Here is a 17,617-nt window from a genome sequence, read left to right as displayed (position 1 = left end):
TCTCCCTCATCCCAAGTGCAACTTCCTCTAATTCCAGTTACAGCAAACCAGATCAGCCCTGCCTACAGCTATACACCATCCCAGGGGGAGGAACCTCTAAACTGGATTTTAAATAAGCAGTTAACATTTATGAAAGTGATAATCAAACTAATCACTACACAGCCTGACTGCTACCATCGCGTGTTGTGTACAATCTCCCCTTAAGGCTCTGAGTTCTTCGTTTGCAAAAGAGATGCACGAAGGCATGAAAATCCCATAAATGGTTTGAATTCTTGAAGTCTGACACAATTTTGTCCTTTTAGGTCCATGTGCGCGTGTGTAATCTTCTACAGAGAGGACCTGATCCTGAACCTCTAACATCACATTAAGCACTAAAAATAACCTATAGTTCTGCTGCTGTATTAAGAGCAGTGACAAAAAGGTCACCTACTAACTTCTGCATCACTGTTAGGTCTTTGTTCCTGCTTCATGTCAAATCCAGTTGCTCTTCTTTGTGTTTGTACTTTAAAAAAATAAAACGGATACTCCTTGTACGCTGTTGGTAAATCAGAGCATCTTCCAGCTTCCAGAACGTAGACGCTGCTCTAGTTACCCCAGTACATAAATCACAAGGGTATGGCTGATTAGTTGGACACTAATAACATGAGATACCTGTTAACGAAGTTTTACAGACAAAACTCTCCAGTGTAATGTCCCTTCCTGGGGATATTGATACACGAGAGAAGTGGCAATAGCAGGGGAGGGAAAAACATACTTGTTCTTAACACAGTATCTAATAACAAATAAACTAAATCCAGAAGTCTCTGAAACAAGTCAAAACCAGGCTAGAAACAAAAGGATGTAAATGCTGTCATAAAAACAATGGGTACATTTTTGTACCTTTTTCTGTTTTAATCCAATATGCTACCCTTCTCAGTTTTGATTTTTACAGTAACCTAGTAGTTCATTTGTTATTTTTCTTCTACTTACTGTTCCTCTACCTTTTAAGTTACATTTTTAAGTTTTCAAACAAATTAGCAACAATTAAGTGCTCAGAGGCCTCCAGTTATTACAAGCTTCAGTCATTTTTTGCAAATTGGTACAGAGTACCAGAGAGTAGAAATAATCAGGAGGAGTAAATGCAAGGTTTCATGTGAAATTGAGTACCATTTTAGGTCTGTGACCAAGACTACAATTGATAAGAGGAATGGGGTAGAAATTAAAAACAAGCTGTATTTCATGTCGATTGTAAAATACTCTAAGCTTTGCTAATCCGTGAAACACAAGATTTGGAAGAAGCCGAGCCACGTTATTCTAACAAGAACATTTTGTCTTCATTATAACTTTCCAGATGAAAGCTGAAATCACAGAATGGACTTACAAGACCATTCAGACAGACTAAAAACTGCTAACAGAATTAATAATTATTTTTTGTCTCCTGGTTTCCCACCTATAAAAGTTGCATCCTTTTTGTAAAAGTGACTTCTGATGGTTATAAATAAAGACTGTATAGGACTGAATAGCACGTTAACTTAAAATCATGGAATCATAAAATATCCCGAGTTGGAAGGGACACACTTAGAAGTGATTTGCCCACTCATAACAAGGTATTAGTCAATCCAGAAATATCATGAACTTTACTGAAAAACACTGATTTATTTGCTTCAACCAACCTAAATCTGCCTGGGCAGCCCCTCCTGAATGCATACTTTAACTCAAGTATTACAGAGTCGTATTGCCAAACTACTTAGAGATCAAAAACCTTCAAACTAGAGTTTATTTTCACAAAAAATAAGTTGATCTGCCACATGGTTTGTACTGTGTAGTGATCTCCAGCTAGAGATCAAATTTTCAAACTTCACAATCATGAGAAATGGCTCACTGTGTCCAAAGATGTATTTGGAAACGTAAACTCAAGTGCAATATTTTGGTGCGCTACTTTGTAAGGGAAAAACACACACCCAGATGGATTTGGTTTAACTTGTGAGAGTACCCCTGTTTGTTAATTATGCAGTGATGGACTTTTATTTAAAACGGATTTATGGAAGCCTGTTTGATCACTGTTCATCCTGTTCTTCACTTACAGGCACCACAGCGACCTTGTTTACACCCAAGTTAATCATTAGGTCTTATGGAGGGTGGGGAACAGCACAGAAAGGTGAGGAATGGGGAAAGGGAAAGCAGAGTTTCTTTTTCTAAAATGAAGACATGAAAAATGTCAAGAAGGTGTAGGAAAAGCAACAAGACAACAACAAGGGTCTCTCACAGATATTTTATCCTTATGCAAACATGGCTTCGTGTTCCCCAACCAAGACCGCTACTGAGAGGGTGACAGCAGCCTCCACGTGCTCTCTGTCAAAACTTGCAGAAATTGTTGACTCCAGCAGTGCCTTCAGCACAAATAATGGAGACCCATAAGCGGAAAGCTGTGAAGTGCCAATTTGTTTCCAAGCAGTCACCACAGAGGCTACCAGGAAATGGTAGCCTCTGGAGGACAAAAAAAAAAAAAAAGACTCACAATCCAAGGACTAATGAGGTCCCTCAAAACATGTCCTGCTCTTTCTCACTTCTATAAGCACCTTCTCTACTGAAGAACAAAAGTCGAGAATCCTCTGAAAGCTGTTATAAAACAGGAGATGGTGAGACTGCTCCTACTCAAGTTAAGGCCAACATGACAAAATAGTACCTAAGAAAAAAAACCAACTGAAAAACACAAGGAATAGAGGGAAATACAGCCACAGGAGATAAGATGAGAAGGGAAAAAAAAAAAAAGAGTTGGCAACAAGTATATCTATGGGAGGAGGAAGAGGAGAATTAGGTTATGGTACAAGCATGACTAGGGGAGGAGCAAGGGCTGTAAAAAAAAAATCATACAAGCAGGAAAAGGGGAAGATCCAAGCAGTGCACTTCTAACTGGGAAATGACTACTCAAAATTTCCACTTGAGAAATTTGCCCAGAGCCCGTCTAACTTACCCTTAAATAGTCACACTGCTCCAACCACAGCACGCACACAAACTTTTTACATTACTTTACTATCTTGGTGTTTATTTTAAATTGACAGAAGTATCAATATCTCAAAAGCAAGCAATCCACAGAAGAGCACTGTGGGCGTATAACCAGGGCAACATGGAAGCCTTTATAACCCCAAGTTATGAGGTATCCCACCCAGCTCATGTGAAATAAGAAACACATTCCTTTTAACCCCAATGTTTTTGACTCTAATAGATATAAAACTGTCATCAACCTCTCTGTCTGCAGACACTAAGCTTCATCGACTGTTTTGCCTCTCACGTGCACATGCCTACAGACTAATCCTGGTGAAAGATGCTGGAATGAGAGACACAGAAGGCAAAAACATGTATTTACTTGCACAACTGCGCTGAGAGCAGCAGTACACATCCCCTTCCCAGAGGGAGGATCAGCTAAGGCTGACAAACCCTGGGACAAAAGGGAGAGCGCAGACCCCCCACCACATCACACTCTCCATCCCCGTGCTGAAACCACCAGGAAGGGAAGCCTCTGGAGACAACTGTAGAGCAAAACTGCCTAGCAAAGCCACAGCCCAACTCAAAAAACAACCAAACCATTCCACTATGAGACAAAAATCATGATTTCTGTCCACTTTATCTCAACCTGGACTTATATCACCCTATGTATCTCCCACCTGGGAGCCTCTGCACATCTGGTTTAATATTGCAAACAGCTTCGTCATCACAGCATGGATAAGTACTCTTTAAAAGGAAGAAAATGGAAACAAGTGTGAGCACAGAATTCAATCACATGCAATATTAATCACAGTAATTATACACTGACCACAGGCAACATAAAAAACACTGTCCTCTCTGAAGCACAGTAAGGTGGCTGCCTCCATGGCTTGTCAACTGGTACTTTCATGGTTTAAGTCCTTTCCACATGGAAACTGGGTCAACACCTTTTCAGTACGAGTAATTTTCATACTCCTTAGCAAGTACAAAAAGGCCTCTGTTGACCCTAAAAATAAATCCTGTACTTTAACAGGTCAAGCCCAAAGTCACTTCGTTTTCTAAAAGCCGTAACAGTACACTCCACATTGCTTGTTTGTATCTCCAGCACATGAAACCTGTGTCTGATAATTTTGTGTGGTTAATACAGCGCAACAACCCCCTGCCCTAGGGCCTTCATCCCCAGCATGCAATTAAGAGCTTGCTGTTTTAAAGTTTCAAGGTTTTTGTGGTTGAAGGAGTAGTTCATTAGTCACAAGAGCTCCTTTTCTTGAACCCTTGTTAATTAACACTCTGATGTCTGTTCCCACAGTGGAAACAAGAGCGAACATTGCAAAACTGACCGCCTCTTGGCTCCCAAGAAGAAACAGGGTGATCCCTTTAATTTGGTTTGGCTGCTGCTCGCACCACCGTGTGGAACTGCTTTGGCTGATTGCAACAAAGTCCATTACTCACGTTTGTCTCTCCTGCCTGCATGCACCCTCACGAACACTGTGATTATTGCTACACCCATGAGCGACTCAAAGAGCAGTTTCTTGTAAGGCAACAGCTGATGCAGCTGCCAGATAGCCAGCCTTTTATACGGCCATCTTCTACGCAGTTACGAAACACTTATGACTAGCACCTTACCCTAACAGTCACCGAGGAGGCATAAGTACAGGCACCTGGGAATCACCAGACATCAGCACCAGCTAATCACAGGAATATGTCAAACTGCATGGCATTAGCAGGAATGCTGACGGTGCATACCTCTTCATCATGGACAAATCCACAGGAGGCCCTTCTGGATTGTCCTAGGATATACTGCCTTTGTTTGCATGTCTCCATTATTCCATGTTAATAATCCCCAAAATACTACTTCTCCTTAGAAGTTGCTGTTTGTATGAGCCAGGACACACAAGGAGTCTCAAGATCAAAGAGCAAAAATCCTTATCCAAAGGGAGCTTGAAACACATTGAAAAGCACCAAAACAACAACGCCCGCCCCACTGGACGGGCAGTCATTTTGCTGTGCCACCACACTTTGCCTGCAAAGGTTGATGCCATCACAGCTGAAGACTTCGTGAAGAGCTTCGCAGGAACTCAAAAAGGATCAGAAAAAGCTTAAAGGTCTTCAATGAAAGTAGCAGGAGGTTTCTCAGCAACATGTTGTGGTTTAACCTGGCTGGCAGCTAAACACCACACAGCCGTTTGCTCACCCTCCCCCCTCCCTCTCTGGGATGGGGGAGAGAAACGGGAAAGTGAAGCCTGTGAGTTGAGATAAAGACAGTTTATTAAGACAGGAAAATAATAACAATAATATAATGATAATAGTATTACTAATAATAACGTGTACGAAACAAGCGATGCACAATGCAATTGCTCACCACCCGCTGACCGATGCCCAGCCTATCCCCGAACAGCCGGCCCCCCCACCCTGGCTAGCCACCCCTATATATTGTTCAGCATGACGTCAGATGGTATGGAATACCCCTTTGGCCAGTTTGGGTCAGCTGTCCTGGGTCTGTCCCCTCCCAGCTCTTGCTGCACCCCTAGCCTGCTGGCTGGCAGGACAGAGAGAGAAGCTGAAAAGTCCTTGGCTTGGTGTAAGCACTGCTCTACAACAATTAAAACATCAGCATGTTATCAGCACTCTTCTCATCCTAATCCAAAACATAGCACCCTGCCAGCTACTAGGAGGAAAATTAACTCTGTCCTAACTGAAACCAGGACAAATGCACGAGGGAAGACATGCAGAGCAAGAAGCTCCTCAACCATGAAGAGCTCCAAGAGTGAAAGCAGCTAGCGCACATTCATAGCAGTAGGGGAGGCAGCAGAGAGGGGGAAAGGCAGATCCAATTAGCTAGACAAAAAAGACTTTGCAGGAGTGAAACACACTGATAACATCATCCCTGTGACAGGAGAGACCTGCCTTGAAGCACCCAACAAAATAGGCACTTTAAAGCACATCACTGAAGCATCTCAGCTTCCTTTAAACAGACTGTGTCAAAAAGCAAGATTTATCAACTGAGCAGTCAATCACCAAACCTCTCCACTTCTCCCTCCCCCCTCTTTTTTTTTTTTTTTAATATAACTGCATTAAAGATTTAAAGGAATCACTTCAAACAGTTTGCTGCCTGACGTGTTTTCGTTATTCCGTGCTGTTTTACAGCCCTGGTCAGGCACGCAGTGATAATGCTGCTTCCTAAAATAGCTGAGACCTCACCGGACTGCAAGTGCAACGCCCTAAACGTAAGGAAGCCAACTGTAAAATGTAACAATAATAGAGCCAGAGAGATCTAAGATCAGCAGCAGCAAAGCCGACCAGGAGCTCTGAATCATACACGAGTCCAAAATACCACCGGCCTGACCAGGAGCTCTACCTCATTCCCAGAAGTGAGGTATGAAGTGGAGCAGAGGAGGGCAGGAGAGAGCCCTGTGCCTGCCTCAGCCACTCTGACATCTTCACCCGGCATTTTTTGTGATTATTAAGAGGAAAGAGTGAGAGCAAATGCTCCAAATACTCCACCTACTCCTAACAGGATGGTAACAAGATATTTCTGACCCTCTGCCAAAGCTTCAAACAAGTCTTAAAGATACTTTAAGATACTTACAACAAAGCACCATCAAATATTTTTTTAAGAAAGTCAGCCAATTTAATTGATGGCTACTTGCTTCTTTCTCATAGCACTTCAAATAAATTGGATGTTGGTTCTTATGGGTCATGTTTGTGGTTTTGTGTGTGTGTGTGTGTGTGTGTGTGTTTTTTTTGGAAAGATCTGTTCCAGGACACAACTTCCTTGGTGCTGCTTCCAGGCATAATTCCTAGGCAATGGAAGCATCTCTAGGGAGGGCCCTCTTGTGTACAGCTAACAAAACTGCTAGAAGGGTGCTATAAGCAGAACGCAAGTTGTTTAAACCTTGATAGAAAACCATTCTCAGAAGTTACCAGATTTTTTAGAATACCCAATGCCAGTGAGGAATATTAAATGGCAAAATGTGTTTCAGTAAAGACACGAGATAAATAACTGTTGAGTTTCCAGCTATCATTTCAATCCACGCTTAATCCTTGGAAAATCAAGGATGATACTGGCCAATAAAATTACACGCATTATGCTCAATTACACATGGGTTAGAAACCACACAGTCCATTCAGTACTCTACAGCAACCAAGCCATATTAATTTGAGCAAAACCTGTATGCATCCATGCAAGCTCACAAGCTGGGAAATGAGTACTTCTGCAAATGACAGCTGAATGAGTCTCCAGGCCTGTCTGGCACATGACTCCTCTGCTGGGAGCTGGAAGTCCTGTCCAGTCATTCTGCCTTGAGATGCCAGTACAGATTTTACTATGCTAAAAGAACATATTCAACGTTGCTGCTGGTCCTATGGCCACATCACAGAATATAATTGTCAACCACCTTGTTTCAAGAGAGAACAATTTTATACATCCAAGATTCTCATTACCTTGGTATCTATGCACTGTGATGTGGTCTAAGAAGGTACAATACTAAACAATATTAAGCTTACCAAAATCCTAAATCAAGGTACTTCACCACAGGTTGACTTCTAGCAACATCAATGGAAATCATTGTTTTGCCGCGGGCTTCCCATCACGGCTAGCACCATAAGATAGGATGGTTCCTGCTGTAAAAAGAACCCAAACTAGCCCCAGATGACTGCTCCAAGTGTTTCTAACTATACCACAAGGATCTAAAATGTATCAGCTACACCTGACTCAATTACAATTGTTGAAAGCTGCCCTTCCATGAAGAAACAGGTGCTCCTGCTCATCTTTCTGCATAGCTTTACAAGGTAGTTCACCCAGCAGATACCGGGCAGGAGGGAGCTAGACAAAGCAAAAAGGATGGAAGAGGCTAGTGATTATCACACACGCATACGTTATTACTCTCTCATGCCACACTTTAAGAACTTGGTGTTGTAACATCCCAAATTTTTCAACAGATGCTAAATAGCATAAGATATAATTACAGCTCTCCCACATACAGATCGTGTTTGACTACATTCAACAACTTCTCTATACAGCAGATGCCTATTGATTAGTAGTATTTGGACAACCCTACATGAAGCCATGCTTTCTTTTCATGTGCCTGCACACCCTTTCTAAATAGGCACGCCTCATTTTCTGTTGTCACTTCCTGCACTACAGCAGCTCTGGGTGACTTATGGCAAAGGGAGCATCCAGGAACCAACAGCATTGAGCCACACTGAAGACATCATGGGATGTTCCCAGCTGGGGACCGACATGCTTACTCTACCAGGATACCCCACAGAGACCTTCTCGGTACTCAGTGGAGCCCAGAGTATCATTCAGCTCACCCCAAAATAGACACGAGATCTTCTGAACCATTCTCTAGGCTCCGGTGACTACAACAAGAGTACAGACATATAAATTAATCACGTCTTAATCCCAATTTGAATGCCACCCACGGTATGACCAGAGGCAAATCACTTTCGTTTACCACATGCTCCACATGCAGTGCCATATGTGGACACCTGAAGCAGGCCAGAGTGTTGAGGAGTTTAGAAGCAATGTAACTGCATCCAGGGATGGAAATAGCCAAGCCAACCACACTCATGCTGTTTCTTGTACATAGATAACCTACTTCTGGTTAGTTAAAACTGCACTGTGTAACAGAGGCACATCCTGAACTCCTCACAGATTTAACTCCCGACCTTTAAAATAACAGCAGCTTCCTACTGCGAGGGGTACAGGAAGAATAAAATAACGACTAAAGTACCTGGGATACTGTCATACATAAAGTACTGGGATTCTGGGATGTATTACAGTTAAATCAAGATAAAAATTGCACAAGGCACAGAACGTACGCTTATCATACCTAGAGTCTTTGTTTCTCAAAGCTCTGTTCCAGCCATCTTCCCTTAATACTGTTAAAATCTTTATAAAAGTACCTCAGCTACCCAGAATCCTGCCAGCCACCATCAGCCTAATAAAGCAGTAGGCAAAAAAAATCACTGAAGAAACATGAAACTGTCCTAAGTGCAACCGTAGGAATAGGTTCTCTGCTAGTGAGAGCCCCACACCAGCCAGTACCTCCTGGAGAAGCACAGGTTTGTGTCAGCCCATTGCAGTGCTCCAGCTCGGGCACTGCTGCATCTACAAACACACGTCCACCCTCCTGAATGATGAAGGAATCTCATCCTCAAAGGCCAGTACTACACCTTCCTCCAATATACCTGTTAAATCCTAAGCGTAACTGAAGGCAAACCACGTTGTTTTTTTTTTTTTTTAAATCAGTTCCAGCTACATAACACACACATGGTACCATGAGATACAACCAAAACTGGTAAGAATAAAAAAATTACTGACAGGTTTCATTTTCAAGTTCTTGTTTTCCTCACATATGGATTTATTTATCCCGTGCTGTTCTCTCAAGTAGCATCATGTATGTTAGAGGAAAGAAAAAGGATTGTTTTAAAATACAAATAAATAACTATGATACTTTTATGTTTACACAGGCATTGTATTTGACAAGAGGTATAATGTTACTTCCTCTGGTGAACACAGCTGAAGTCCAAATACTATGTGTACTATATTTATAAAAAAATTTCTAAGAAAAAACACATACAAGGACACAATTTATAGCATATTTATCTTTTGTCTCCTCTTTCAACTGAAGTTTCCATTATAGCTTGCATCAGGAATGCCAACAATTACTAAGTTATGCTTTGCCATAATCCTCTCAAAACTCTGCTTGGTGGAGCCCACAAGAATCCTGCACCTTGCTGAGGACAGGCAAGCGAAGCGGTGAATACAGATCTCCTGAGGGGGAAAGGGGCTGGAGGAGCAGCACCCTCGTGTCGGAGCAGGTACCTGTGCATTTCACCAGGCTTCCACTGTTTCCCTACAGGGCTCTCTGGGCACAGCTCCATCCCTGGACCTTCACGTGTTTTTCAGTCCGCATTCTTCAGGCATGCCTGAACTGGCTCTCACAGCCCTCCGTCCTACGCAGGAGGACAGGAAAAAAAAGTCTTCAGTCCCTGCTGCTCCGTCTCCCTGCAGCCTTGCACCAACACGCACACCTACAATCCCTGCTGAGGTACAGCGCCCTTCCTCCTGGAGCAGCGTGACAGCAGCCATCTCAAAACGACGTCTTTTCAGACACCAAAGCTGTGGTATTGGTACCCCAATGGAGAAGATCAGCAGAGCTTCACTCTTCTGCTTGCACGTCCAGTTGTCACCACTGGCTGCCTTCTGGCCGTCACGGCGAGGACGCAGCTCCTTCACCACGCCACGGCACAGAGGAGGAGAAAACACTGCTGCTCAGGACAGAGCATCACCTCTGGAACTGGCAACAGCAGCAGCATCACAACAGAAGGCAGAAGATCCCTTTGGTTACACACAGGGGCCTTTTACAAGCTACAAAAGTGCGAAAGCCCAGCTGAAGCCCTTAACTAGCCTGCCTCACGATATAGACAAAGGAAGCAATACCTTGAGCCCTGCCCTTCTGTTCAGGCTGGGAAAGCATCTGTATCAGACAAGATATCGTCTATTTAATGACAAAATAGGCATATTACAGAGCTTTTCATAAAGCATTCACCTGGCAAACTTCATTCCAGTAATACAAGACTCGGTGAGATAAGGAAAGATATTATTAGCATTAACGATAAAAGGATGGCAACCTAAGCAACATTCATTTTGCACACACAAGGCAGAGACATCAGGATCATATTAGCCTAGAAGCGTGTACCAACACTTGCTTTAGCAGAAGCCTTAGCCCTTGATGAACATCAATTAAGTTCTAAATGGAGTTCTTTCCTTTGATCAAGAAGCAAGATAAGATCACATTTACACCACAGAGCTTTGATTGCAACACCACACCAGACACTTGGCTTACCTACACCTAACTACTAATATAAGAAAGTCAAAAAAAAAAAAAAGAGATTTTGGTATTGCAGTGACAGAGAACTGTCTTTATGTAAAAGGGCAGGAGAAGCATGTATAAGAAACTACACGAACTCAGCACTAATGCAATATTACAATACAAGTCGGTCAGATACTGAATGAAAGTCTGTAGACCAAAGTTGCAAAGGTCAGTGATTTGATCTCACCAAATCAAATACAGATGCTTGATTTTATCCAGCACATGCAACATTTGATGAAAAGTGGCTACTTTTCATAATATCATAAATATATATTCTAATAGCTAATGAATGTTTAAAACTAGTAAAAAAAAAAAAAAAACAATCAGGCAGATTCTATGTACCTCCTGCAGATCCTCCAAGCTGTAAAATATTATTGCTTGTATTCTAAAAGGATGGAAGCAGGCATATGGAAATCTGCAGGCAATCTTCTTATGCAAAGCAAGCATGGCCCAGGGATATGAATGATACCTCAGACTCAGAAGTCATCTCACGCTAGAAATTAGAGCCCTAATGACAAAAGGACTATATACCCTGCCTAACTTCAGACAGAGAGACAAAGTCAAACAGCATTTCATTTGAATTTCCTACCTCTTATTGCAGCCCTGTGAAGTAACATTAAAATCTGTGAACAATCCTGTGACCACAAGAAACTGAGTCCTAAAGAACTACTTGTAAATATATAAGAGGTTGCTACAGAGGTCCCATCTCCATTAATTTCTATCCACCCTTCCTTTCCCCTCTGTAAGTTAGCCCTGAAAACATCAGTACCTCACTACCTTCTCCTTTAAACAGGACTTACATATTTGGAGTATCTGGAGGACAGAAAGAAGAGACTCCCAAAACAACAAACCTGTAATGAGGTGAGATCTGAGTATGTGATGATGTCAGGAAAACGTAAGGTACAAATTAAGACTAACAACATCATGAGTACAGAAAAGATGCAATGGAAACCAAATTTTACCATTTAATTCACAGAGGCACTGATGTTTGGACTTATGCACTGACATAGCTTCTGTATGAAGCTTCCCTGCAAAGGAGAATCTTTGTTCTAAGATGATGCAGCAGAGAACTGAGCAGTCTCAACACCTCTTAACACTTCTTAACCGTTGCAAGTCATCAGCTGCTTGCCGTGCCTGGAAGGAGCTTAACTGATAGAACAGGACTTAGATCAGGCAATCCAGAAGCTTAGATTTAAGAAATCAAAAGGAAAGAACAAACACCACCCGAAGAAAACCCCACATGCTTCTGAACACTTCCTGACAGGCTGTCTGCACGCATCACTCATAACTGCAATTCATCTAGTAGCATCTGTTGGGTAACAACCTTTTGTCAGGCTCTTTTACTTAAGAAAATAAAAGTTCATGACAAAATTCAACATGCATTTTATCTAGTGCCCTGTACTTTGTCTTCCATTAGCTCTTGCAGTGTGCTAGACAGTGTACAAACAGACAGGCATGATCCTTGGCCAAAGGGACTTATATGCTGAAAACAAAGAGTCCAAAGCAGAAAGAAGCAGAAGGAACAAGCACATAAGTAACCAGAATTATTTAAGTCTGACACACACAAATGAGGATTTTGCTCCAGAAGTCTCAAACAATGGAAACAAAAGACTTCTGATCACTGAAGGAAAGGCATTTAAGAAAAAAATGCAACCAATTCATTGGCCAGTTTCTACCACTAAGCAGTTAGAAGAAACTTCACCTAATAACTGTACCACCACCATAGCTCTAATTGATTAGTACAGAGCATTTAACACTACTACCAATGCTTAGGTACTACCTAAATATACTTTTTACCCACTACCCACCTACCTGTATCCCCATCCAGAGTTGCATTACATTTCTTTATAAAGATTACAATCAACTTTCCAGTAAAGCCCGTGGAGATTTTAGCATTTAAAATGTTGCTTTTCAAGACGTTATGATGATAGCACTCTACTTCTAGACTTGTGATGTTTGGTTAAAACAGTTTGAACAGCCTCTTAATGGCAAAGCAAACAGAGCTGACTGTGAACACTGAAAGATCATAAAAAAATAAAAAACACCATGGAACCCACAAGCAGCTCAAGAAACTGCAACACAGCAGAAAAACATGAAAACGTGATCTGAACACACGAACACAGAGGCCAACTCCTCTGTTTTATTTTTTCATACACACTCACTTATCTTTGCAACAGCAAATGAATAATTTTAAACCAGCATTCGTACGAACTGGTTGTGCAGCTTTTTCACTTGAAGTTTCACCCCACAGACAAGCACTAAATAGATTTATTTAGTATTTTCACCTTCTGCTGGCAAGACATTATGGACCGGCTACAGTCAGAATTTCAGTTCAAATACCTGAAAAGAGAAAGTGTTCATTCAGTGCCATTTCCTGATCTGTTTAATAAGGCAGTTTAAATATATGTTTAAGTAACCAAGCAAACACAGAAACTCCTCCGCAGTTATGGTCAGCTCTCTCTACTACTCTTCATTGAAAGCAAAATACTCTCTTAAGAACTAAGTAGCAGTTTATTAGTGCTAGATTTTTTTTTCCACATAACTTGAACACAACAGTGTTCAGAATACTTAAAAAGAAAAAAAAAAGCTAAAAAACAACCTCAGTGCTGTGTGTCACTCATAACTGCTGCTGAAATCCAGCTCCGGTTTGCGGCTCCCGACACACACAGTTAACACAGCTGACCTTGCTGAAATCTCCCTGGGTAAGCGAGATAGCTCTAAAAAAAGAACACCACGTCCTCACGATTAATTGCTAACTATTAATAAATTAGCATATTTCTCTTCCTCCTTCCAGGCATACCTATAAATAAATGCGCTTTCCCTCAAGATTTACCAGGAATGGAAATCAGAGTATTTTGTGACATAACAGCCACAGGAATAAATGACACCCATGAACTATTGGGTAATGGAATAACTGAACCTAGAGCGCAATAAAAAGACCGAAGTGCCAGCTCGATCCAGAGCTAGCTGAGCCCACGGCTACAGGAACAAAGGCCAGATTGTGATGGAGACTCACAACAACGACGGCATCTAACCACAAGCATGTCAAACTGTCTTTACCGTGTAAAATTTGGCTTGAAATCACAAGTCACATAAGTATGCTAGGCCTGGGGGCAGCGGGGAAGAGGGAAATCAGGCTACTGAAAACAAAGAGGAGATACAACGATGTTGTCTAGTAAGACAGTGACATTTTTCACAGAGGAGAATCCCCCTTACACAACTTTTTCCTCTCACATCTTTTGAGGAATGACCCTAGCTGCAAGGTTTTCAGTAGCCAGGGGCTTCTGGGACTACAGAAAGTTTCTGAACATGATCACATTATTACATTTTCTTCAAATTGCTCCTCTGCCAGAAGAGTTATGCTACTTCTGTGCCGGAGATTTTTCCACTCTATGTCAATGGGTTCATGAGATTTTTCCACACACATGGCCCTATGTCAATGGGTTCTTGATGGCTTCTGCATCCAGGACAGCCAAAGCCCAGAAAACTACAAGCCCACAGTCAAACGGTACCATCAGCAGTACAGCAGATGTGCTGTGATCTCTATGGCTGTCAGCCTGTCCCAACACTGAACTGAATTACAATACAACACAACTGAATTACTCCAGGACTCCCTTCTTTAAAAGCTCTGGGGAGGGGAGGAGTAGTACAAGAGCAGTGTGAGAATGAAGTGAGGACTCTGAGCCTATGAACATCTTGGCCCACACAGGAGCAAGGCTGCAGGTCAACTGCAATGCCAGGCAGGTGTTAATTTCTCTCCCATAAAGGATCAACTCAAGAAGATCAACATCTGGGTTCAGTCAGTTCCAAGAAAACAGTGAAGGTCAAATCATTAAACAAGCTCCACAACCACCTGCAAGCAAGTCAATTCAACACAACAACCTAGAAGAAAGAAAAAAAAAGTACCTTTCCACTGCTGAAGAAAGCCCCCAAATACTGCTCAAGTCCATGTCACACTGTAAGAGAAGCCCGTAACTACACCAGAACCTCTTCTGCACAGAAATCAAAGAGGTGACCACACAGTTATCAGGTTCCGAATATCGATGCGGCAGCTGAAGATTCATCATATCCTTGCTAAAAGCTTGAGAAATGCTTCACCTACAAAGCTGCTAGTGAGCAAAAGTACAACTCCTTCAGCAGCAGCTTCAATTTCACTGGACCCACTCTTCGCGATTCTACTACTGTCAGTACAGTCTCTTTGCCAGAAATACACCCTTCTTCACACAAAAACAGCAGCATTCTAGTCCGAATTAACAAGAGAACACAAGCGACAGCTTCTTGTATCACCTATTGTTGCTAGAGATAAACAAAGCTCTTTTCATTTAAAATCTGGCTACAAAAATCTAAAAATATTCACTTTTCTGTAACTAATTCAAAATAGGTTCTATTTTAAATTACAGATAAAGCCTATTTACAGAATCTGCATAGAAGCGAATAGCTCAAAAATCATAGAAGGGGACTATTCAGGATAAGAGTTGTCCTGTTAAAAAAAAAAGTTAGAGTTTTTTCTGTTTGTTTTTTAAAGGAAGCCAGGTTCACAAAAAACAAATAAGCAGACTGTCCAGAAGTAGTTATACAGCTTACTTTTGGACTTGGCTTTTTGGTAATTGCTTCCTGGAATAGGGGAAAGTTTCTATGTTTCTTTTAGTTGGGAAAAGGTGGGGTTTTGTTGTCCTTTTTTTTTTTTTTTTGTAGTTGCTGGTTTTGTTTGTTTTGTTTTCAATTTAAAAGTATCAGTTAATAGATGCTTGGTTGTGAACAAATTCAAAATAGAAAAATAGTTCCTGGAGAAAACTTCTCCGTTTTCCATTGAACATTAAAAATGGACTAAATCAGACCATTTATTTACACTACTCCCTTAACTTTTTCCAAGATGCTTTTATCGTTGTATGACATGCATGCATCATTATCTGCAAAACCAATCTCCCCACTGCAAGTTGGCAACTCCCATCATAGTTATTTATGTCATTCTCCTAGAATACATCTCCACGGCACCACAGCACTAACTACAGGCAGCAAACATCACCAGCCAAAGCATTTTCTCCCATAGCTTGACCAGTTGAGTGAAGATCACGGTATTACGTCCCTAGATGGACAGTGATAGTCAAACAAAAGGCATAAGCTCCTCTCCAAACATTCTGTTAATCAGTGTATTTATAAAACTAGCCTCGAGAATTGAAGATAATATTCATAAGTTAAAATACAGACTATTGGTCTCTGCTCAAACATAAAATGCAGTGGTTGTGAACTACATAGTAGTTAAGCATTTTGGCTTTAAAATAAGCCATGAAACATAGTATTAATAAGGCTACTATTAAAGTGTCAATTTTAATGAGCAGAGATGAAAGTCTAACCAAAAAATAAAGTTTTCCACATCTCATTTCTTTATTACAATCTTGTCATGCAGGGAGTGACGTAAAAAGACGCCATGCAATGAAGAAGTCAAATGCTTACCTGGAAACTGAAAAACAACAGCAGAAACAAAAGTCACTGGCAGTCTTCAATTTATTCCTTTGCATTTCAAAGGACACGCGTTAGCATTAGTCAGAAGATCCACCTTCCAACTACAGCCAGGCCTCAAATTATTCTGCATAACACTAATTGAGGGTCCAACTAAAGAGTTACCTGTTCAAGGAACCTGCAAGTAAAATAAATTATGCAAGAAAGCAAGCCAAGCATGCTCAAGTATAATAAAGCCTTTTAAAATGATTAGCAGGTTTACTCTTTAATCTGGCAAGGTAACAAACTTTCAGTGCCCAAGAGAAAAAACACAATGAGGGAACAGCATTATATAAATATTCCACATGCCAAAGCAAAAGGCTTATTTCATTGTAACAATGCACTCCTGTTTAAACCAATACCAATAGGAGAAAGAGAGGTCTTTCTGGGGAAGTTATTTAGATGTTAACGCATAACTTCGCAGCACGTCTGTGCGGACTCCTCTCCTTCCAGAGGCTGCGCACACAGTCCATCATTGGCACCGGCACGCCCGGACACATGTTCACACTCAGGAGGGCTGGGAGTATCCATCTTGCTCTCTGTACGAAAACATTAGCCTGCTTTCCAAATTTGACTCAGTCTCGAACCAAACTCCTGCCAAGTGCTGACCACAGGCATGCAGTCTAATCAGCATTATGGTCCTGAGACATCGAAGTAATGGCTGCTATAAGTGAGTGCCGCTGCTAATCCAGGGGAGCTTTCAACTCTCAAAGCATTCGTAATTTCGCATCAACTTCAAATCAAGCAAAGCCTGGGAAAACGCTTTATATAACAAAGGGTGATGGCCCTAAAACACAGTCCTGCGAGACAACAGCAGTCCATCCCACAAGTCACAAGCCTCTCACCTAATTCAGAGCTATTTCCCTTTTGATTTTCGCACTGCAGAGCAGGAACTGCGAGAGCAGTCCTCTAATTGCCATTCAGAAAGCACTGGCAGCGTCCGACCAAGTTTGACACAGTTGAAGCCAACACTGCCTTCACAAAAAAAAAAAAAAAGCCACCGAGCACGGCAGGTGTCCCCCCCAGAGGGACGTGGGACACCTGGGGGCACAGCTCGCAGCCCCCACCTCCCTTCTCTCAGGAAAGAGCTCCCCACAGCTGCACCAGCGGACGGGCTTTGCGAACGCCTTGCTTAACTCGCGCTCTCCTCCTTAACTTAACTTTGCTTAACTTACAAACCAAGGTGTTTTTGGCCAGCGGGCGGGTTTCGCCCGAAAAGCTGCAAGCCAACTCGCGTGGCCTACCGACCGGCCGGCAGGAGGGGAGCTGCC

At 41.9% G+C, this 17,617-nt stretch overlaps 1 protein-coding gene across 3 annotated transcripts in view; it reads right to left on the bottom strand.

Moving 5' to 3' along the window:
* Positions 1 to 17,617, bottom strand: part of CNKSR3 (CNKSR family member 3) — a 60,062-nt gene that overhangs the window by 41,926 nt on the left and 519 nt on the right. Inside the window, exon 1 of one of the 3 annotated variants that reach the window (XM_040551360.1) lies at positions 7,471 to 7,491. The exons of the other annotated variants lie outside the window; for them this stretch is intronic. The gene's annotated coding sequence lies outside the window, so the exon portion shown is untranslated. Of the gene's footprint in view, positions 1 to 7,470; positions 7,492 to 17,617 lie in introns of those variants that run through there. 3 annotated transcript variants of the gene reach the window in all.

Source organism: Cygnus olor, chromosome 3, assembly GCF_009769625.2.
Source record: "Cygnus olor isolate bCygOlo1 chromosome 3, bCygOlo1.pri.v2, whole genome shotgun sequence".
Classification (NCBI taxonomy): Eukaryota; Metazoa; Chordata; class Aves; order Anseriformes; family Anatidae; genus Cygnus; species Cygnus olor.
The sequence above is the reverse complement of the archived record's forward strand: the minus strand, read 5'-3'. Positions and strand labels throughout refer to the sequence as shown.